Genomic DNA, 26009 nt, shown 5'->3' with positions numbered 1-26009 from the left:
ATATATATATATATATATGTGTGTGTGTGTGTGTGTGTGTGTGTGTGTGTCTGAGTGTAAATATATATATATATATATATATATATATATATATATATATATATATATATATATATATATATATATATATATATATATATATATATATATATATATATATTTATATCAGCGAAAAGCAGCAGCTATGGGCAATATATTCAGTACAGGAGACAGGAGGGACGTCTGACTGTAATCTGACACAGCTTTATTGGCGACGTTTCGTGGCCTTGTCCCATTATCACAGCTGTAACGAGACGAATACATATAAGATATAATAAAAACACTCATCCTAAAAACACCAACATACATTTATAATAAAAAATCCACAAGACACAAAATGCTAAGAAAGTACCATCTCGAGCAAATGAAAGATGACGAGTGACTACGTGACTGGATGAGAAAGCAAAAGGTCCCAAGTAAATATGGTTATGGCAGGTAAAGTGGGGTAGCGGTGGTTTGATTTTTTGGTTTTGTAACTAACATTTTTATGAAAAGCGATTCGAAGCTGAGGGAAAGATGCCCATGTAAGGATTTAAAAATTTTTATACTCTATATTAAATTTGCATTTCATATGTTCCCGGGTACTCGAGATTTATACTCTATATTAAATTTGCTTTTCTTTAGATGTTCCCGAATACTCGAGAATTCTGCAAATGACAAATGGAGGCCTGTTCGATAACTTACCCCCACTGTGACTATCTATGTGAACCTTAAGAAGTTTTCGTGAAGCTCCGACATAATTTCCCAAACTACATCTGGGACACAAAAATAGACCACATTAGATGTTTTCAAAAGGGGGCTCACTTTGTTCCTGTATCTAAAAAAAGACCCAATAGTTAATGGATTTGTTGTGATTAACTGACATTTTAAGTTCAGACAATATTCTCATATTAATCATTTAACTTAGGTGGAAAACATTGTATTGTTGATAAAAGGGGGAACTGGCAAAGAGTGGCATTCTTGGTGCGGTTGGATTGCTATTTTTGCTATTAATTTATTATTAATTCGTTTATGTATGCATATATATATATATATATATATATATATATATATATATATATATATATATATATATATATATACATACATATATTTTCATGATACAGTCTTTAGAATGTATGTCTTTCCATGATTTTCATATATTTACTATTCTAGTAGTAATTTTTTCTGTGTAATGGTAATGATTGTGTCACGATCCAAGAATCATTGCAGGTTCTTTCAAACTCTATAACAACAGTGTTTCAACAGCAGCAATTGAAATATGGGAAATGAATATAAAAAGAAACTCTCACAACACTACAACCATTCACAACCTTATTTACAAAGAAACAAAATGTTGTTTCCCCTTTGCCCTCACTCAACGTAACACAAAACAAAATAAGTCTAAGCAGTTATAGATAGGGGGAACAGGTTGCAAGGTAGAGTAATCTTAATACTTAAATGGTGGCACGATGACCTCTGGCTTGAAGACGTCACAGAATGGCGGCTGGGAACTCAGCAGAGATGTTGCTGGTACGATGACCTCTGGCTTGAAGACGTCATAGAAGGGCAGCTGGGAACTCAGCAGAGATGTTGCTGGTACGATGACCTCGGGCTTGAAGACGTCACAGAAGGGCAGCTGGGAACTCAGCAGAGATGTTGCTGGTATGATGACCTCGGGCTTGAAGACGTCACAGAAGGGCAGCTGGGAACTCATCAGAGATGTTGCTGGTACAATGACCATGGGCTCGTAAATGTCACAAAAGGGAATGTCTTTAAGATGAGGCCGCAAATGCTGTTTCTCCAAGAATCTGGAGACTGTGCAATTGGAAGGCAGGAAAGGCTGAAGACTCGTCCTCGCTACAGGCAGGGAGGGCTGACTATTTCATGTTGTTACAGGCAGGAAGGGCTTAGCGACTACTCCTCCACACAAGCAGGAAGAGCTGACTACTTTTCTTTGTCGCTGGTATGGAGGCTCGCTGCTTCACCTCGTCTCGAACATGGAGGGCTTAAGGACTTCTCATCACAAGCAGAAAGGACTGGCTGCTTCTCCTTGTCTTGGGCAGGACAAGATTTTATGGAGAAGAGTAAGGGTCATCTGAAGGGAATACTCCTGTCGGAACCTTGCTTTGTCTGACCCATGAGTGCCCTCTGTCTCTGTATATCTCTGTCTTGGGAAGTCTAATCTTGAAGATATACCCCTGTATAGGCGGAGCTAATTCCCATGATAAAGAGTTTTTTTTTATTTTCTGCACAATGATTGGTTCCTAATATCCGCCCACTTCCGGTCACGCCATAGAAGATTCCAGATCAAATTTTCTGATGCAATGTGGATCGAATATTGCGCCATGTTACAAAGGCATGGCATGAGATACCACGTGGTGTCATTTCCAAAAGAAAGGGTTTCCATCGAATCACAAATTGTCCACGATGCGTTGACAACAGGGACTAACTAGTGAGCAAACACAGGATGCAGTCACATCTTGGAAAAGAGATATTTCTTTTTCAATACATTTCATCATTATTGCATCTACCCATAACAGATTTTTCAAATATCGTATGTTGTGTAATGTCAGATCTCACAAGAATTAATGATTTTGATAACTTAACAGTGTAATTTAGAATTAATAATACGTTTTTAATAGTAGTGTAGTATATCAGCAACAGGTGTGTGTGGTAACAAAGGTTTTGTTTTGCTTTGATCGTCATCATGAAAGATAATGCGTTGACAAGTGAGGGATAACAGTCGAGCAGTGTAAGATTTTTGTCTTATATGAGATAAAGATGAATGATTTCACAATGTTAAATGTGTTGTTCTGATCACTTCCCATACGATTTTCTGGTAAAGGCATGTAACTTTTTGAGAAATACGAACAAGTTACTGCACCAAAGCACATGGCAATTGCGCCATGTTTAAGTTTACATTGCTCTGATCATGTATTGTTCTAACACGCTAGTTTTGGCCCCAAAACGTTTTGCTCAGGTCATGACATCATCTGATTGTTTCGTTTCTAACTGGAATCATAAAATTTGCTCATTCTGATTTAAGAGACTGTTCGTTTGGTTCTCTCTCTCTCTCTCTCTCTCTCTCTCTCTCTCTCTCTCTCTTCAAAAGAAAGAAATTGTTAACACAAAATATTTGTGTGGTCATTGATATTAGTCTTAGCTTTTGAGATCTGGTAGTAGCGGTAACAAGTGTATATATTCGTAAAAGTGTCCAACAAACAGATGTGTTTTGTGAATCTTGAGCAGCTGTGTTTGGAGTAAATTTTGTGAAAGTTTTCCCAAGCTTGTGTAAGGTAAAGTTAATTTTACTTATTATTACCATGGTATAATAAGGTATATTAAGGGATTTTTGCCTTAGTGAAATTGTTTTTGGTAAATCTTTTGTGTATTTTTCTGTTCTTGTGTTTGCAATCTCTGAATTTTTCACATTTTGTGTAGTGATTTGATATTTATTTACTTAGCAATTTAAGTATTTCTTAATAATTTAACATTGCATACTTGATTTAATTTTCATTTACTCAGTTTTCTTTTCAAATCTTGAGTAATTCTTGATAGTTTAAATTTTGCTTGATTAATTCAATTTCTTGATAAATTACCCATTATAAATTAACTCAAGAATTAATTAAATTTTGTGTTGTTTTCAAGTAATAGTAATTTTTCAGATTATGAATTCTAATTATAAATTTTGAATTTAAAAATAAATTTTTGTATTTAAAATGTTTAAAAACAGTGTTTCATTTATTGACCACCAGTGAATAGGATTAATTGTGTGCATAAGGCATAGTGATAAACAAGTTTTGTTCCTTTAGTTTTGCTAAAGTGAATTAAGACCCAGGAAACAGTTAAAATTGTATATTTTTTGTTTGATTTCTGATACCTCACACTTGTTTTGATAAACTCAGTCTGATTTTTCATGTGATTAATAAGCTTTTTAAGGATCATTGTTGCCTTTAGAGTACTCAGTCATAATTTTATTGTTATGAGAGTTCAGGTATCTGGCTGAGGTGAGGTAAAATTTTGAATCCTGTGATTAGTTGTGTAATATCTAGGTACTTGGAACACATCGTGACAATATATATATATATATATATATATATATATATATATATATATATATATATATATATATATATATATATATATATATATATATATATATTACGATCTCGCCTCTCGAGATCGACAGGTTCTTGAAAATAATAAGCAACTGGGCTGTAATGACTGACGAGAGGTGACAAACAAAGGAGGGAGGAGCAGAACAAATACAAAAAATTTACCTTAAAATTAATTTATTTGCAAAATAGTTATATACATAATGTACAGTTGAGTCAAGGTTCTGGGTGGCGAAAACACAAAAAGATCAACTAACAATAATATGTAAAAAAAACCAGTCCAAGAAAATCAGTAAACATATCCACACTGCAATAATAAGGCCATGAAAAATCATAAAATCATACAGCTACATATAGAATAAACAATAACAAAACAGGCAGCATAACGACAATAACAATCTGTAAACAGAACAAAAAAAAGGCAGCATAATACATAATTACATTTAACACTGAAGCGGCATAATGATACAGAGCAAAACGGGAACACTTCCTCAAACAATGAGGACAACAGTCCATTGCCGGACGATGAAGACAGAGCCGATACGACAACCACCTCGTCCTTGGAAACAATATGGACGTCCTCCTCGAACGCTGGACGATCAAGACAGAGTTGATACAACAACCATCTCGTCCTCAGATACAGTATAGAGGTCCTCCTCGACCACTGGACGATCAAGACAGTGTTGATACAACCACCATCTCGTCCTCAGATACTCTCCGCTGCTCTGCTGCCAAGACTCTGCCTCTCTGCCGCTCTGAACCTGACTGGTCGTTCTGCCCTCCAGAACCTGACTGATGAAGTTTGACGCCATCCAACAGATGTCAACTCGCCAGCAATTAAAAACAAACAAAAACAAAGGAGGCAACAATCCACCAAGGGAACAATCGGCAAACAATTGTTCCTAACAATATATATATATATATATATATATATATATATATATATATATATATATATATATATATATATATATATATATATATATATAAAGAATTTAGTGCGATACTTCTTTATTCCTTTCTAGGTGCTTTATTTAGCTGCTGACGTTTCAAGACGTTCAGTCCCATTTTCAAAGCTATATAATAAAAGAAACATATATTAAAAACAGACTCGGAATAACATAACATAAAAATTATAACATAAAAGTATCAGTATGTTAAAAGGAAGAGTGTTTATTTACCAAGTAGTGCTGAAGGCACAGACCGAGTGACAGTCCGGGTCAGGTTCAGCTTCGACGTGAACTCACGAGAGGTATAGAGGTGTTGAGGTGGTCTGAGTATTTAGTTGGGGACAAGTTGTTTAATAAAAGTGATTCTAAAATTGCTAGTTGTTGGTCGTTGGGAGTTCGGCCTATGATTTTAAAATCTTTGTAGTTAATATCGGCTTTGCATTTCTTTGCATGTTCACGCATGCAAGAGAATTCTGGGTTAGATAATTTAACACCCGTTCTGTAACTCACGCCTCGATGAGAATCCAATCTCACTTTTAACAACCTGCGGGTGGAGCCGACATATTTCCCCAGGTTACATCTGGGGCAATTAAATAGGTAAATGACTCCCGAGGTCATCAAAGGAAGAAGACTCTCTTTGTGTTTGAATAAGGACCTAATTGTCAATGGATTAGAAGGTATTAGCTTTAGGTCAATTGCTGGTAAAAACTGTTTATTATCTGCCGTAATTCTCGATAGAAATTTTCATCATGGATGAGCGGGACGCTTGCGTATAGTCGTAATTTAGGTACGGTTGGTATTTCACATTTTGGATGGAAAATATTATTTAGAAATTTGTAGAGATGTTTCATAAACATCTCTACAAATGTGTATATATATATATATATATATATATATATATATATATATATATATATATATATATATATATATATATATATATATATATATATATATATATGAAATATATATATATACACACACACCTCAGCTGAAGCTACAGGAAAAGCCTGAAGTGTAATCAATGAGCATTTCAATATTGTTTGAATGGAAGACTTCTCTTCTGGATTATTGCTATAGGAAACTACTATTTATTTCAGGGACCACGAGTCATTGTTTTTCTCAAATCTCTTTCAAACTAATTATTTGATTGAAATGGTACTTTGGTACAGTGTACAAGACACCTTCCGCTAATTTCTGGTAATAATCTCATGAGTCAGTAGGACTAAGAGCCTTCAAGAATGAGTACTGGTCCATGGATGATATCCACAAACCTGTAGATCCCGTAATTGTCAACATCGAGAGTGATAACGAGGATGATTTGTTCCTTAATAGTGACGAAGACTGTAAATAAAGTTCCTGTGATATTTTCAATTGTTTGCATCACTTTTCAACCTATGATAATACTTAATCACATGAGAGAGAGAGAGAGCGAGCGATTTCATAATTCCTTCACCACTCTCTCTATATGTCAGCACCACGGTATGAGGCATCAGCACCCAGGTACAGTGCAACAAAGCAATGTATCTACGATGCAAATAGATGGTGCAGATATGGAGATAGATGCAGATACAAACACAAAATGAATAATTATGAAGATGGAAGATCAACTATTTTGGAAAAGTTGGATTTTTTAATGTCCAAACTTATGGAAATGAAGAAAAGAACAACATATCAGAGCAGGAAAGAGACATGGGAAAATCCTTATTATTACCCATATTAGATAATGGGGATAAAAAGCAAACCATCATAGTGATGAATGCACAGGGTTTAGTTTCGAGTAACTCAAAAAGAAAAATAGTGTTCTTAGAAGAACTAACCCAAGCTGAAAAAATAGATATAATGAATATAAGTGAAACCTGGTACTCACAAGAGACTGGTAATGATGATCAGATAAAGGGTTTCTAGACTTATAGATCAGATAGAAAAAATAGGAATCAAGGGGGAACCGTGATATATGGGAGAGACATTAATCAAGGAAAAATCTGTGAGAAATATAGTAACACAGAATGTGAATTAATAGCAGTAGAATTTGAATCTGAAAAATGAGTAAACATTGTAATATACAGACCCCCTAATACTAAAAAGTTTGACATAATAATTGACAAATTGGATGATATATGTAGAAATCACAAAGACTGGACCATACTCCTATCCGGAGACTTTAAGTTTCCTTTCGTAGAATGGAAAGAACGAATAGGAGACTGTGGTTGTATTTATACATACTCGTATAAAAAGGAGAGTAATAGTTGTGCAGAACATAAGAGGTAATTTGAAAAGCTATTAGATATGCTACTATAACATAACATTCAGCAAATAAATCACCTGCCAACAAGAAAGGATAATATTTTAGACCTAGTATTTGTGAACGAGGTGAACTATGTTAAAGAAATAATAGTGTATAATACGAGTATTTTTTACCATAATGTCATAGAATTAACAGTCCATTCCAAAGCACGTGAAAACAGAGATAAGCAAGAGAAGAAAAAATGAGAAGAATATGGAAAATACAATTTCTATAGTAAAAATATAAATTGGTCAAAAATAAATGAAGAATTAAACAAAGACTGGGAAAACATATTCATAAGTGATAATATACAGGTAAATATGGATATACTATATAAAATATTAGAGGAAATAGTGAAAAAATATATACCGAAGAAGAAAAGTAAACATCAGTCAAGCATACCAAGAGACAGAAGGATCTTGTTCCAGAAAATCAGAAAGTGGAAAAAAGGGCTTGCAAAAGAAAAGAATACATGGAAAGTGATGGAACTAAAAAGTAAGATAGAAAATGCAGAAAAAAATATTATACAGTCAAAAGAAAATGAAAAACAGGACCTAGAAGAAAGGACCCTACAAAATATCAATCAAAACCCCAAAATTTTTTGCTCATATGCAAAAAATAAAATGAATAAAATAAAAGCCCTAAGAAATGAAGCCCTTAACTAATGAAAAAAGAAAATATGAAGGGCGAAAGATTAACGAGTTTTACACCTAGAATTGATAATGAAGATAATGATACAGAAATAAGAGATGAAAATAGTGAATATTTATTGGACATAGATATTACTGAAGCCAATATTGTGCAGGCTGTTAATGAGATTAAAAATGGATCAGCAGCAGGACCAGACGGCGTACCTGCCATTTTGTTAAAGAAAGTGGTTCATTCAATCACAAAGCCGCTCGCAATATTATTAAGATAAAGCATAGATACAGGCAAGATCTATGATGAGCATAAATTAGCATATATTACCCCTACTTTCAAAGGTGGATCAAGACTAGAGGCAAGTAATTATAGGCCTGTGAGTCTGACATCTCATATTATGAAAGTTTATGAAAGGGTAATGAAAAAATATATAATGAAACATTTAGTGAAACATAGTTTGTTTAATATAGGACAACATGGTTTTGTACCTGGAAAAAGTACACAAACCCAACTGTTAGTCCACCATGAAAGCATATATAAAAATATGATAAACGAAAAAGATACAGATGTGGTTTACCTAGACTTTGCAAAAGCTTTTGACAAGGTAGAACATAATATATTAGCGAAAAAAATGAGAAAACATAACTTTGTGGACAAACTAGGAAGATGGATAAAAGAATTTTTGCAAAATAGAAAACAGATAGTGATTGCAAACGACGAGAAATCGGATGAAGCTACGGTAATATCCAGTGTGCCACAAGGTACGGTGTTAGCTGCATTGCTGTTTGTGATTATGATTGCAAACATAGACAGTAATGTTAAGGACTCGGTAGTGAGAAGTTTCGTCGATGACACAAGAATAAGTAGAGAAATTACTTGTGATGAAGATAGGAAATCGCTACAAAGAGACCTAAACAAAATATATAAATGGGCAGAGGTAAATAGGATGGTATTTAACTCTGATAAATTTGAATCAATAAACTATGGTGATAAAAAAGGAATGCTATATGCATATAAAGGACCTAATAATGAGACAATCACAAATAAGGAAGTAGTTAAAGACCTTGGTGTGATGCTGAATAGGAATATGTTATGCAATGATCAAATAGCAATACTATTGGCAAAATGCAAAGCAAAAACGGGAATGTTGTTCCGGCACTTCAAAACAAGAAAAGCCGAACACATGATTATGCTTTATAAAACGTACGTACGTAGTCCACTTGAATATTGCAATATAATATGGTACCCACACTACCAAAAAGATATTGCACAAATAGAGAGTGTACAAAGGTCCTTTACAGCTAGAATAAAAGAAGTTAAGGGCCTTGACTACTGGGAAAGACTACAATTCTTAGATTTATATAGTCTTGAAAGGAGAAGAGAACGCTACATGATAATCCAGGCATGGAAACAGATAGAAGGAATTACCGAAAACATCTGGAGCTAAAAATATCAGAAAGAGCAAGCAGAGGTAGATTAATAGTGCCCAAAACTATACCAGGAAAACTAGGGAAAGCACACAGGACATTAATCCACCACGCACCAGCATCGACAATGCAGCGTCTATTCAATGCGCTACCTGCTCAACTGAGGAACATATCAGGAGTGAGCGTAGATGTGTTTAAGAATAAGCTCGACAAATATTTAAGATGCATCCCAGACCATCCAAGATTGTAAGATGCAAAATATACCAGAAGATGCAATAGCAATTCTCTGGTAGACTTCAGAGGTGCCTCACACTGAGGGATCTGGGGGAACCCGAACGAACTGTAAGGTAAGGTAAGTAGTGTTAATTATATACTGGGTTGTATGTTAAACTGTGTGATTTAAATTGCTCGTAGTCAACACTTCTATACGTGGGGTAAAGGATTTAAGAGATCGTGATAGTAGGTACATACATTATACTGGGTGGATAGGGTGAAGGTCATACGCTCTTTAGCTTACTACCATTTATATAACTTAAGAAAATACAATAACAATAATTAAATGAACACGAAATCTACAAAAACCAATGTATTTATAACATCCAATATTACTTGATATAGTATAACAGACAGGAAAGGGGGTAGGAGACGGGGAGGCCAGGAAAGTGGGTTGAGGGAGGGATGAGGAGGGGAAGGGAGAGGGAGGAATGGGTTGGGGATAAAGGATGTTGGAAAGCATAGGTTGGCGATGCTTGGCAGCACCATGTAAGTCAAGAGTAACCGCAACACCTTAACGAACACCATCTGACAGTTCGCTATATTACCAACAGTTAGTGGGAGGTGTCATGTACGCAGTGTCAAGGTACCATTTTGATCAAATAATTAGTTTGAGAGATGTTTGAGAAAAATGATGACTCGCGGCCCCTGAAATGGATAGTAAGATGGTTACGTAATAATTTGGAAAGAAAATTGATTGGGAAATTAAATCTTCATAATAGAAACGGTGCGTGGACTCATAACGTCAATAGTAATTTTTTTTATTAATTTGTAGGATAGACCATTAAACGAAGTTGATAAATGTGCTTTAGGATATAGATTGAGTTTTTCTTTCACAAAAAAGTATTAATTGTGTTGAAGTAGCGAAATCGTTTTGCAATTCGGAAAAATATGGAACTTATCAAATGATGCTCTCAATATCTGTAAAGGGATTGTCCTTTAACTCTGGCGTTCTTCTTCTTTTTGTGAAAGCTTATAATGTTCTTATAAAGGATGTAAATTTGCATATCACGAAGGCAGGCAAATCGAAAGTCATAGTAATTATGAATAAAGAGGACTATATAACGAAAATGTCAGATTTGTGAAGTCATCCTATTACTTATGAAGTAACATCAGTAGTTTTTAAGAAATGCTGAAAAGTGTGTTGAGGGTAAGTGAAGAACTAACTAAACAATTTAGCACTGTCAAGAGCGCTATATGTATGGCCTCTTTAAAACCCCTTAGCCAAATAATCCCATTAGGCCTATTATAAGTTTAGCGGGTTCTGTGTCTTATAAACTGTCAAAGTGGCTGCTAGTTCAGGTACTTATGACGATTGTTGGTACAACATCACAGTTTAATTTAGTTAAGAATATTGTTGATTTTGTAGATGAAGTTAAAAAAATTAATGCAACATTTAAGTTTAGAATTGTCAGTTTCGATGTTGTATTGTTATTTACTAGAGTTCCAGTGGATGATTGATTAAATTTCTTATCGGAGGAATTGCTTAAGTATGAGTTGCCCTTACCTGCAAATGATATAACCGACTTGATTAGGCTTTGCGTGAAGGACTATAAATTTAAATATAATGGAAAATATTTCTTACAAAAATCCATTTTCTCCGGTGCTTATTAATCTTTACATGGAGTTATTGAAACCAGATTGTTACCCGGTATTTTACCGACTGGTACCGTAAAGTATCGATATGTGGATGATATTGTTAGTGTTTGGCCTATAAATGCAAGTATTGGAGAGTTTTTAGATAAACTGGATGAATTGGTTCTCTAAATTAAATTTACAGTTGAAGAGGAAAGAGAGTCATGGTTACCATTTTGAGATGTACAAGTCCATAGACATATCCGTAGTTTTAAATCCAAGATATAGCGAAAGCCTACAGATATATGCTCTATGTTCATTATTACTCAGAGCACCATCGTAAAGTTAAAATTCATCTTTTCTTCGATGTTTTTGAGAACCTTAAGAATTTGCAGTCCTGAGTTTTTAGGTGAAAAAATAGGCAAAATTTGTGACATTGATGTAAAACTTCAATATCCAAAGATTTTTATGGACAAGACGTTAAAAATTACCAAGGATACTCTCTATTTAACTAAGGTTAGAGAACCTTTTTTCTTGCCATGCTATGTTGGTTTTACCTTACCACAAGAATTTTTTATGGATTACCTAAGTTACTTAGATATTTTTATATAAAATTAGTTTTTAAAAGCTCAATTACTGTATATAATTTGCTTATAAAGAACTCATTTTCATCTGCCTGCAGCATCTGTCAAATTTCATGTAGAAGTTGCGAGAGGGAATACATTGGCCAAATTGGAAGAGTTGTCTACTAGAGTAAACCAACATGAATATTCTGTTAGAGCAGGACAAACCTCTAGTGCCCTTTTTATTTATCTCAGTAATATTCATCATACCATCGATTGGACAAAAGCAGAAGAAATTGTATTTTGCAATGATGACATTAGCAGAAATATAATTGAATCTGCTTTTATAAAATAGATTCCAGAAACTTGTTATAGATAAAATAGTGAACAGTGCTAAGATTATCATTTAGTTTTGACTATATTAGTTTTATTACTACTTGTCATTATTTCTTTATTTGCTGATGTCTTTTTATGTATTTATCATTATTACTGTTCATTCAGCTGTTTTATAAACTAGCGGAAAAGTAGCCATTCATTCCTGTATATAATTCGATCATTAGCCAGTTCCTTTCTTTCTTTTGACTTGTGTTTGAGGTAGTAAAGTAATCTGGACAAACATCGTTTCTGTCTGTAATGGCCTAATAATTCATTTTCCAATTTATTTGCATTACTTTTGTAAGAGCTTTCTTGTCCACTTTTTTTAGTTTTCTGCAAAAGAAAACTATTGTGCTGGCTTTGTCTGTCCGTCCGCACTTTTTCTGTCCGCACCTTTTCAGTCGCCCTCAGGTCTTAAAAATTACTGAGGTTAGAGGGCTGCAAATTGGTATGTTGATTATCCACACTCCAGTCATCAAACATACCAAATTGCAGTCCCTCTAGCTTCAGTAGTTTTTATTTCATTTAAGGTCAAGTTAGCCATAATCATGCGTCTAGTAACGATATGGAAAAGGCCACCGCTGGACCATGGTTGCAGTTTCATGGTGAGCGGCTCATACAGCATTATACCGAGACCACCGAAAGATAGATTTATTTTCGGTGGCCTTGATCATACACTGTGCAGAAAACTCGATTGCGCCGAAGAAACTTCGGCGCATTTTTTACTTGTTTATATTCTGTATCACTTTGTGCCCCGAAGATGTGTTAATTACACGAAAGTACTTGTCACTCTGTCGTGTCTTTTCAAGCTTTTCCAGTGGCTCCGACTGATGAACAAATCTCGTGCGCATTTTTTGTGATTTTTAGTATGTATGCATACATATGTATATATATATATATATATATATATATATATATATATATATATATATATATATATATATATATATATATATATATATATATATATATATATATATATTTTATATATATATATATATATATATATATATATATATATATGTATATATATATATATATATATATATATATGTATTTTCCAATGTATGTGAACAAATGTGATTTTTAGTATGTATGCATACATATGTATATGTATATATATATATATATATATATATATATATATATATATATATTTATATATACATACATACATACACACAAACACACACACATATATATGCATGTATGTATGTATGTAAGTATATATACATATATATATATGTATATGTATGTATGCATATATATGCACACATATATGTTTGTGTATATACATATGTACAGTAAATATATATGTATGTACATATGGGGTTTTCAACCTGGGGTAAATTACCCAAAGTGAGGAAATTTGGGCTTTTCTTTTGGGCGAGAAAAAGAAAAAAAAAAACAAGTAGATTCATCCCCAGTGGGCTAGGCTTTAAGTTAGAACGGGCTGAATCTGTCCTTTTCAATCCTTTTTATTCAAGAATACTTACTTCTCTGCATAATATACCACATTCCAATTTATTATAAAATTTTCAAGCCTGGTTAGGTGTGCGAGTGATTGTCCGCTGACCTGTCTCATACAAGTACTGGATAGGTCACTGGGATGCAAGCTGTGGTCTGGTATGCGGCACGCCAGTTGCAGTCAGTGTTAACGATGATGAGGTTGTGTGTTAATTCTTGGTTTGGGTAAGGCAATTTTTCATTCTAATATACTGAATTGTGAATCCTCTATCAATTTAATTAACATTATTAATGCAGAATGCATGACATTACTAATGAGAAACTGATAAACAACCCAGAATCATTCTTAATGTTTGTGCGCATGTTTCTGGTAAATCCAAGTTCCTTGTGGGACGGGTCGGTATAGTTCTCGGCCTGCACTCTGCTGGGTCCGCGTTCGAGTCTCCGGCCGACCATTGAAGAAGTAGAGGAATTTATTTCTAGTGACAGAAATTCCTTTCTCGGTATAATGTGGTCTGGATTCCACAATAAGCTGTAGGTCCCGTCGCTAGGTAACCAATTGGTTCTTGGCCACGTAAAATAAGTCTAATCCTTCAGGCCAGCCCTAGGAGAGCTGTTAATCAGCTCAGTGGTCTGGTTAAACTAAGGTATACTTAACTTTTCTGGTAAATCCAACTCCTTTTTTTTCCGATTCATAATGTCTCCTCATATGTGGCTTTATAGTGTTGCTTTTCTGTAATATGGCTTTACAAATTTTGTAGGTAGAGTGTATTCTGTAAGAGATAATGAATCAGAACTAAAATTGTCTGCTCATCTAAAAATCAGCATTTAACGATAAATATTCATCCTTTTTCAAGTGAAAGAAAGAGAGATTTAGAAAGCCTCTAGGGCTGAAAATGCCCTTCTTTTGAGGACTTCTATCCAGTTTATTTGGCAAAGAAACCATATACAGTTGTGGAAGACCTTATAATGCCCTGTGCTCTGGACATGGTATCCACTATGTGTGGTCAGAGTTTAACTGAAAAACTGAAGATGGAGTCATTTTCCACTGATACAGTCAAATAGTGCATCACTAATATGTCAGATGATATATTAAATCAGGTTTTAAATCCCACTTAAAGCAAATTCCTTTCAGCCAGATGCATTTGGTTACTCATAAAATGCCTGACATGTATGCCAGACAATGCAGAAATTGATTTTATGCAATTTCTGCTTTGTGAAGACACAACTATAAGGGCTTAGGAAATATTTAAAAGAGTTGATCATTCTTCTTTGCAGGTGGACTGGAGGGGGAGCAATTGTATGACTCATCAGTAAGTGTCCCATTGTAATCACAACACTGTATGACTCATCAGTAAGCTCTGGCAGCCAAGACCCTTCCAGCATCTCTTAACTCCATTCTCAATGATGTCATTAGGACAGTGAACTGCATAAGGGGTAAGGCTATTAACCCCAGAATATTCAAAGCATTTTGTGAAAAAATTGGGTCTGAGTTTTCCATAGTTCCATCGCACATAGAAATTACATGGCTGCCCAAAAACAATGTCTTGGAAAGAGTGGCAGCAATGAGGATGGAAACAAAAGTGATGCGGCAAAAACAGAAAAAAGAATTTGCCGAAATGTTCGGCAATAAGTGAGTACTTTTCTTGTTCTACCTTAGCAACATCTTTCCAAAGCTGAACCAGCTGAACCAAAATCTACAGGGTCAAAATATGACAGTCATACAGGCAAATGATTGAATTACGGTTTTTTGATGTAAGTTTGAATTGCGGAAAAAGTGACTGGAAAAGAACATATTATTTTTACTCAATTTTAAGAACACTACCAGTTGAGCTCGAGTGTCCTACAAACTGAATTTTTTTACTTGATATTCAATACATGGATGCACTCCATGGTTCTTTCAAGAGGTACTTCCCACCTGAAGTCGAGGGTAATGCATGGGTGTTGAATTCATTTTGAATGGTAGGTGATATAATCCACAACGAAGAATTAACTGCAAAAGGTGAGTCCACTGATCTCTGAAATGATTCAGTTTTGAAGATACAATGGGGAGAAACCACACCTAGTAAATTCTGGACTGCTCAGTTTCAAGTTTATCTAGTTCCAATATGGCACATGTTTGTTGAAGTTATATGTTGTGAAAAGATTAGGTTCATAATACAATTTGTTTGTTATTATTAACTGACATCATGTAAAAGATTTATTATTTTTAAACTTCACCGCTGTAGTAATGTTGTGACATTTAACTTTAGCTACAACTGTATCTATGGAAAATACAAAAATTTCCTAATCAATTATAAAGGCCTCAAATTCTTTTTCATGACTTGTTGTACATCCATCTTTCTCTTGGTTTTGGTTTAACACAATTTCTTGAATACATGGATATGCATTAGTGCTCTTATACAAGTTTTCAAAATTACATATATATTCCTGTTCTCTTAACATAATACACTCTTGAAATTATTGGTCTGTAAAGAATGACAACAACAAAGTGTGTTCTTCTAATGTGAAGTGCTTGATTGTTCCATTTTGAATGATTTGTTGGTTATTTACCAACATGGGAAATGGATACAGTGTGATTAATGTGTTTGTGATCCTAGTATTGAAAGGTTCAATCAAAATAATTTTATCATAAAGTACTTTGACATCTTTCCAGCCTTTCTATTCTTTCTTTTTCATGTTTTACAACTTAATAAGTGCCAAATAATGTGTTCAAAGCATATGCAATGAAGGGTAAGAGGGATCTCGATCATTTTGACTTTTACATGTCTCTTTATATATGGGTTTCGCTACATACAGTACATTTATGATATTTTCACTACATACATTATATTTATGATATTTTCTTTATATATACGTTTCATTATATACATTATATTTATGATATTTTCTTTATATATGGGTTTCCTTACATACAATATATTTATGATATTTTCAGTACATACTTCATATTTATGACATTTTCAGTCTAATACCGATACATATACATACACATATTTAACTCTGTCGGTTTCATAGATATATCTTTTGTTTACAACATTATTTACAGTATTTTCATGCCTTATGTTATCTATAACTTCAGTGGACCATGGATTTGTTTTTACTATTTTTATATGATTCCAGTGAACTACTTTTTCTTTTAGATTACTTTATCGATTACTTCATATTTATTTAATTTTAACACTTCTACAACTCTATATAGTCCAGTGAACTTGGGAGATACCTTTATATTTGGCCCTTCTAGAACATGATTTTGTACATAAATTTAAGTACCTACTTTAATGTTTGGTTTAATTGTATTTTTATTATAATATTTGGCATGAGTGTTATGAACCTCTTTTAATTTTTCCCTTGTTTTCATGATTGTCTCTTAAGTACGTCTGGTCTTCCATGCAACATTATCATCATAGTTATAAGTACGTCTGGGTGGTGTTGCATCGTCTAATAATGTGTTAGGCATTCTTTTCTGATAACCATGTAGCAAATAATGTGGGGATTCTCCTATTGTCTCATTTACAGTATTATTCAATGTGAACTATACGTCTTCTATTGCTCAGTCCCAATCTTCTCTCCGTGGGCTCATTAAAGTTTTCAGGATATCCTTTATTTTACGATTAGTCCGTTCTACTGCTCCATTAGAACTTGGTTTATAAGCTGTTATTTGACACATATTCATTTCATAAAATTCACATATTTTCTTTAAAAGATCACTGGTAAACTCAGCAGCATTGTCTGAAAGAATAACTTGTGGACATGAATGTCTTGTGATAATTCTAGATTTAAGAGCTTCTGCTACTGCAGCTGCATCTCTGTTTCTTACTGGTACGATTTCTACATATCTGGTTAGATAGTCTAAAGAAGACTAATATTTGTCTATTTCCCTAATAGTGGTTGGAAATGGACCTTAAAAGTCCATTGTGACTACTTGAAATGGATTTAATTCCGATGGATATTTTTCAAGTGGAGCTTTAAGATTTATGTTACCTTCATGTTGATTACAAACTATACAGTTTTGTACAAAGGTTTTGGCATCCTCACTACAATGTGGCCAAAAATAATGTCTTTATTATGATTCTGCTTGTCTTTTTAATTCCTGGATGTCCTGCTAACTTATATGAGTGCGTTAGTTCTAAAACTTCTCTGATTAGTGTTTTTGGGATGTATAGACGAGAACAACCATTCTTCTCTGTTGGCTTTTTATTCAACAATCCATTTATCAATTGAAAATCAGGTTTTAAAGATTCATCTTTCATTAACTCTCCTACTATCTGTCTGATTTCTGCATCATTTTCTTGTTGTATTTTCACTCTTTCTAGATCTAAGTCTACTACTTGACAACTAAAACAAAAGGTATTAGTGGTAATGCATTTTTCTGTTTCTTCCTGAGATCTGGATATTGCATCTGACAAGGTGTTAAATCTCCCTGGAATATACCTGAATTCTGGGGCAAATTCTAATACACTAATGAACCATCTATTGAATTTCATGTTGTTGGTAAAGGCTCTCTTTTTAAATAAGTCACAAATGGGTTTGTGATCAGTAAGCACATTAACCTTATGACCTAATAGCATGTGTCTAAATTTCTTTAAACCCCAATATCAAGTCAAACACTCTCTTTCTGTGGTACTATAGTTTCTTTCTGCTGGATTTAAAACTCTACTAGCATAATTACTGCTCTCATTCTAGTTTTTGCTTTTTGTAACAATACAGCTCCCATTCCTGTACCTGAGGCATCACAAGCTAAATAAAAATCTTTAGAAAAATCTGGGTAGACTAAAACAGGGTTTTGGTCATTTTGCACTTTAGTGTTTCTTGTTCATCCTTCCATTCATAATTTCTATCCTTTTTGCTTAATTCTGTCAAAGGTGTTGCTATAGTAGCAAAACCCTTTATAAAAGGTCTATAATAACCTACCATACCTAGGAACCTTCTTAATGCACTCAAATTAGTGGGAGCTGGGTAATCAATTATTGCCTTTATTTTACCTGCCTGCATGCACAGTCCAGCTTCACTAATTACATGACCCAATTATTGTAGGGATTTCATCAGAAATTGACATTTCTTTAATTTTATTTTAGTCCTGCAATTCTTTATTTCTCTAAGACCATTTCTAATGTTCTGGGGTGACTTTCTAAGTCTTTGCTAAAAATGATCACACCGTCTAAGTATACTGCAACATTTTCTATGTCCCCTAGAATTTGTAACATTAATCTGACAAATGTTAATGGGGCTGATGTTAGTCCAAATGGCATTACTTCAAATTGTAAATGTTCTTTATGTGTGCTGAAGGCTGTGAATGTTTTCGATTCTTCATCTAGAGGTACTTGCCAATATCCACTAAGCAAATCTAAGAATGAAAATATTTTGGCTCTTCCTAATTGAGCTAACATATCCTGGATTACCGGCATCGGCATTCAATCTGGAACTGTGTTGGAATTTAACTTCCTGTAATCTATTACAAGTCTCCAACTACCATCTTTCTTTGGAAACAAGTAGCAATGGGGAATTATATGGAGATTTAGAAGGAATTACTACTCCATCTGCTTTCATTTCCTCTATCAACTTGTCAACTATGGGTCTCTGGCTTATTGGTAATCTGTAATTAGGAATAAAAAATGGCTTGGCTCCATCATCCAACAAAATTCTATGTTGTAATACATTTGTCCTTCCTAATTTATCTCCTTCTATAGCTATTACATTTCTGTATTTCTCTAACACCTGAATTAACTTGTGTCTATTTTCTGGAAAATCTGTTTTCTTTACCTCTGAATTTATTTGAGAGTTTTGGCCAGTTATAGAGAAAAATGCTTTTTCTTCCATTGTTAGTAAAGGATTGTTAATGGGGATTTCTATGCAAAAAGCAAATGCCCGCGTATAGTGTTAGTCTGTTATCTGAATAGTTTTGGACATAAACTTCGCAGTTATGACCATTCATGTGGCCGAGTGAATTATCCATTTTGACAAAAGCTGGCAATTCTTCATTCAATAATAAAACATCCTTACCCTTTACATCCTCTTTTGATCTCAAATATATTTTTGTTAACATTTTGGATACAAAATTACTGCTCTGTTGAGTACAAATTGTACTTTATTATCATCAGCTGTGCTAACACAACATATTTCTGCTTCTTTTGTGTCTGAAAAATAACGAGGTTCTGCATCTCCAGTGGTTTCTTCTGTTACTTCTATTACGCTATTTATTTCTGATTTATCTATTGTATCAAAGAGCAATACTTTCATTTAATATTTTCCCTTCACTTTCACAACTTATTAACACATTGCTGCAATCATAAGTATAGGCGCTTTGATTTTCGTTAGATTCAGTGTTTTGGTGATCACCATTATTCGTATCTGAGTAATTATTGATATTGGAGTATACATCCTCTATATGTGTATTGTTGAGATGTGCACGTCTCAAGAATTCTTTATTCTGTGTTTGTGGGAATTCCTCTTTTCTATTTGTTTCCATTTTATCTTGTTTGTTCTGGTTACTTATTTGTCTTTCCTGTATGTTCGTCTCTCTTGTCGAAACTGTCTCAGACAAATTGATCAGATTTGGGTGAAACTTTTCTTCGTCAAGAGTAAAACATACGCTCTTCTGATTGTCCTGTTTCAGGCTAATCTGTCCTTCACTACAATCTAATAGCATTCCACATCTCCTCATTGACTTAAATGAGAACAATACTTGTGCGGGAAAAAATCTGTCTTCTAAAACTAGAAAACTTTCAATAAATTTATGTGACAAAATCTCTATTTCTAAGTTCACATTCCCTATCTGTTTCCCTGATACTCCTTCTATTACTCTGCTTTGACACTGAATCTGATTTTCTGCAATGCCTAAATATCTGGTTAAAGTTATTGTATCAATTATATTTACAGTACTACCTGAATCAATGAGTACTGTACAGGTCTTTCCATTTATTGGAATTTTTACTATAGGCAGATCCCTCTATTTATTCCTTCCTCTTTCATGGAAAACATTACTTCTTTGCTATGTAAATAGGAATATGCTGATAAACCTTCATTTCCCATTGTAACTGTTTCTCCTTTTTCTCTTTCATCCCCTTGAAGTGATTCCCTTTCTTTTCTCTGTAGAGGGTTAATTGTCACTGATTAGCTGATTTATTTATTTTTGGGAGACTGTTACTTATCTCTTTATTGTCTTGTTTATTGTCTTGTTTATTATTGAACCAACAGTACTTAATTAAATATCCGATCTTTTTCAAACTGCACAGATTTTAGGCTTTTTGCATTCATTAGTGAAATGATTTGTATACCCGCAGTTTTAACATGTCATTTTTGGTCTAGCTCTTTGAGCTGCGTGATTCTCTGGTTTTGAGTTATTTATGTTTGGATATTGACCATTATGATATCTTATGGGTGGACCGTGGAATGGTCCATTCCTCAATGGATTCTGTCTTCCTTTCTGGTTTGGATTCCACTTTCTTCTAGTATTTTGTGCATAGTTCCTTTGAAAGGAAGTTTGTCTGTTCCCTACTTGTCTGGAATTATCATTGTACATGTTATTTCTTTTATATGACTCATTGGTATTTCTGCCTTTCCTTTCATTTAGTGTTTCTGTTTCCTCTACAAATTCCTTAGAAAAATTTCTTTCTTTCTTCTGGATTTCTTGTCTCATTGCTATTAAAACTGTAAGGCTATCACTTTTAGGGTTAATCTTAACTTTCTTGAATGCTTTCTTTTCTTTTTCTCCAAGTGCGTTAAACATTGTTTCAAATGACAAGTAATTTAACACATATCTTGAACTGACTAAATCAGTTTCTCCATCACCAAAATCATTCTTATCACCTATAGTGATGTTTGTTTCTCTTAAGTCTTTTATTACTTTGTGTGTTGCTTCTTCGATATCTGTGTGAAGATTTGCTATTGATTCCCCGTCGTAATGTTGATTGAGGAATCTATTAATATTATATAAGGCATCACTTTGACCCCCTGGTTCCCAGATTGATAAACAGATTCTTTTAAATTCCGCGTATGTGATTATGTTGCTGAATCTAACTGAATTCAAAGTTCTGTGTTCATCACCCCTTTCTGAACTAACCAAAAGCAAGGCTTCGTTAATCTTTGTTCTTTCATCTGTTATTCTATTTGTAGAAATACGACTGGTTCACAGAGTATAATTCTAATCTATTTTTGCCAGGATTTGAATTTTCCACTTTTCCACAGAATCGTGTGGCTTGCGTAATGATTGCTGCTTGTGCCATTGTTCTAAATTGAAATGTGTCAGTATGGGTAGTGTTATTGTTATTGCCACTTGGGTTAGTACTTCCTTGAGTTAACGACATTTGTGAACTTGGTACTGGGATTCAACCTTGTCTGTCTGTTGTTTGTCGTAAATGATAAGGGTTATTTCTAATTGCATTCGTCAATGCTTCAAACGAACTCTGCATTACTCTGGTATTCTAAAACCATATGAAAATTTATACCCAATACACAACAGTATTCAATGATACATCATAAAAATCATGCCATGTTATTAAAAATTCCTATCTATCAAACCTCAAAAAAAAAAAAAATTAACAAGATAAAAAAATTCTTGAGAGAGAATTATAAATGTTATATACCTTTTGAGAGAGATAATTATAAAAGTCTTATATCTTTTGAGAGAGATTATTTTAAAAAAATACACTCACTGAGAGAGAGAAATTTTTGAGAATTAATTTTTCAACTTACGTATTTTCTGTTGCTATCTTCCAGTCTTAGTCTGCTGTGGTTCTGTTTTACTGCTGCCTTTTTATCACTTTTGTGACCAATACAATTTCGTTGTATTCGTTCGCTCTTTGTAGATGCGTTGTTCGCTTGTAGGCGCTCCGGATACCAAATCACTGTAGACACTGCGTTCGCTTGTAGACGTTCACTGCTTTCGCTGTAGACGTTCAGACGTTCACTGCTTTTGCTGTAGATGCTCAGGATACGATCCGCTGTAGACGTTCAGTCGTTCATTCGTTGTTTTAAACGTTCAGACGTTCACTCGTTGTTTTTGAAAGTTGTGGGTTAACTGGATGCTTGCGTTGTTTTTCGCCGCTGTAATGATTCACTTCATCACTTGTTATGATTCGTCGTTCTGTTTCGGCCTGTTGAAGTTTATAGAGGAATGCTTGTCATGAAATTCTGGTATGCGTCTTTCACACTTGCTCTTTTTTGTCTTCTGTTTCGATCCGCTTCAGCTGGCACCATTTTTGTAAGGTTCTTTTATTATTCTTTCTTTCTGTTTATATCTGCCATTATATCTGCCATTCGTTGCTAAGTTAAGAAGATTACCCTTCTTTATAGATGCTTAGAATAGTAATCCTACTCACCTGAATTGGAGCCCGACCTGTGGAAGATCCTTATACCCTCACAGGGCAAATCTTGACAGTCTTATATTTCTCCTTCTTTATTATCAGCCGGCTAGCAATGATCATATGAGATAAACTCATGGTGGACTGACTGTTTATCTTTAGGAAGACAAGTGTTTTGAAAGCACCTGAAAAGAGTTTGAATCTCTTAATAGTCTTTCCTAATTTTTTTTACAAATTATACTACCCTGACCTCCAAAAAAAAAAACGTTAGCCCCATAAAAAAAATACAGTAATTCAAAGCCACAGGAAAAAAAAAAAACTCTTCCAAGCAAAATTCAACTTATCACAACGGTAAAGTGGCTAAGTACCCCGCACCCACAAAAAACAAAAACCAACAAACATAACCTTACCTTTATATAAAACAAAAGAGAAATAAGACACCTCCCAAAAAATAATAAAAAAAAGCACACTTAAAAACAAAATCCTGGCATACTCAGCCGTAAAAATTAAAGCAGATTCCCCGCCCCTGTATTCAGTATTAAAACCAGACACTAACTCAGACTCGCCCTTCGCACAATTACTTTCAGCCAAACAAGAAGCAAATCACAACAATGCCAAAGGAAACCCGAAGATAAAAAAACCAACAATAACGCTGATAACTTTCAAATAGCCCTAAACCAAACCCTCCCACTAAAAACAACATACTAAGAAGAATTAAAGTTAGACACTTCATAAGAAATAGTCTGAGCCACAGCACGGAAACAACCTAAAAGAGAGTATTTAGAATTAGATGCCCAGCCTGCCCCATATTAGAGTACACCCTAGCACTCGTACAACAAAGGAAAAAGAAAACCGCGAACTCAAAAGAAAACAAACCTAACTCATAAGGCATTAAACAACAACAAACTAAAGCAATAAACAACCTAAATACAGGAGATAAATAATAAGGAGCAAAATTACTCATAGTAAGGAAAGTCTGCTCCTTAGTAAACAATTTAACAGCATCCGCAAAGGGCTGTAATAAACCAGCGTAGCCCACTTTATTTGGACCTTTACAGATTTGAACATAACCTAAAGTCTTATGCTCAAGCAAGAAAGCAAGAGAAACCAAAACCAAAATCACTAAAATTAGATGACTAACTTAATCAAAATCATCATAGAAAAATTCATAAAGAATAACTCCCTATTACCTGTCGTAACCACTATATCAATGGATCTTAAATCCTACGCACTAATCTGCCAAGTTTATCTTAAATAAAGCCTATCTCAAAAGCTCAATCCTTTCGTACTAGATCCATTTTTAAACTCATGAAAGATAGAAACCAACCTGGCTCACACTGGTGTGAACTCAAGTCATGTAAAATTTTAAAGGTTGAACAAACTTACCAGCTAAACGGCTACACCTAGCTGAAATTTTAATTCAACATCGAGGTCGCAACTACTCTGGTCGATAAGAACTCTCAAAGAAAATCACCCTGTTATCCCTAAAGTAACTTATTCTCTTAATCCACAAGGAAGGATCAAACACTAATTAACGCTATAAAATTAAATAGACATTTACATATATCTACATCTCCCCAATGAAACATAAGCCAAGCAAACTACTTTGCACTCACATCGCAAATGAAACCAAACTTATATTAAGTTTTGTAGGGTCTTATTAAATAATTTGAACCTTTTCACTCAAAAGTTAAATTCAAACCTTGTAGAGGAGACAGCTTATCCCTCGTCCAGTCATTCATTCAAGCATTCAATTAAAAGACTACTGACTATGCTACCTTCGCACGGTCAAATTACTGCGACATTTTAAATAAATCGGTGGGTAGGCTAGACTTGATAACTAATTCGCACAGACATGTTTTTGATAAACAGGTGGTGACAAAAATTTGCCAAGTTCCTTCTAAACGCCTCTCTAAAAATCTAAAAAAAAAAAAAATAATATTCAAACTTAAAAATCAACTTTAATTATATTTACATAAAAATTTTACCTATCACGTAAGCAGTAAATGAAATTCTTTACTAAAAACAGCAAGCACCTTATAAATATACAAAAAACTCAATATTACTTTAACGTTATACTAAGATGGCTGACTTTAAGCCCACCTCAGATGAAAACATATAAAACAATCAACAACACAGCAGGTAAGAAGCTCACTCCTCCTACCATTGCTATCAGATTAAATTAAAACCTAGTACAAAATTGAATTCACTTGGTAAAAAACCAGATATACAAAGACTGACTAACATATTACCGCTAAAAATCCGTTACAAACCACTTTACAACGTAGAAAGGCAATAGAACTTAGCTCTCCTTGTTCTGGGGTCTTAAAACTAGCATGCCAAGATAGTTCACCCCTGATACATATGGTACAAACACTCATCACTACTTTATCCAAATTCAATAACGATTCCATCACTGTACTTATTAACTATAATTTATAAACAAAATTCTCTAACATACCAACTAACAAAACCAACTGATTTTTTATAAAATAACCCTAAACGAAATAACATTAATAACAAACAATCTTTAAGTAGTGCCCCAAGGCAATCCCTCCAGCGTAAATGGAGTGCTTAAACAATTAGCTACAACTCATACACCTAGATGCATTTTCCAATACAACTACTATGTTATGACTTATCTCACTTTAAATAATGAGAGATACGGGCAATATGTACATATCCTAGCGCTACTATCAATCTAACAAACTAAAACAGAAATACAATTAAATCCACCTTTAAGCTCTTATTTCAAAGAACTATTCATCCACAAATACAATATATTGTAACCCACGCATGGCTTTGCCACGGGCTGCACCTTGACCTGATATACTTAATATAAATTAATTTTAATGGCTATATTAATACAGCACCTAATAATGGCGGTATACATACTGACCAACAAGGAAAAGTGAGATAATTTGTGGCATATCGTTTAAATGGCAGGTTCCTCTAACTAGATTTGGATAACGTCAAATCCTTTAAGTTTCGAGATCATAACTGATACTATTC

At 34.0% G+C, this 26009-nt stretch overlaps 1 pseudogene; it reads right to left on the bottom strand.

Annotated features, from left to right (window-relative positions):
- Positions 1-21944: 21944 nt before the first annotated feature.
- Positions 21945-24155, bottom strand: LOC136849556 (NADH-ubiquinone oxidoreductase chain 1-like; annotated as a pseudogene).
- Between the last annotated feature and the right edge of the window lie 1854 nt (positions 24156-26009).

Source organism: Macrobrachium rosenbergii, chromosome 21 (genome assembly GCF_040412425.1).
Source record: "Macrobrachium rosenbergii isolate ZJJX-2024 chromosome 21, ASM4041242v1, whole genome shotgun sequence".
Classification (NCBI taxonomy): Eukaryota; Metazoa; Arthropoda; class Malacostraca; order Decapoda; family Palaemonidae; genus Macrobrachium; species Macrobrachium rosenbergii.
The sequence above is the reverse complement of the archived record's forward strand: the minus strand, read 5'-3'. Positions and strand labels throughout refer to the sequence as shown.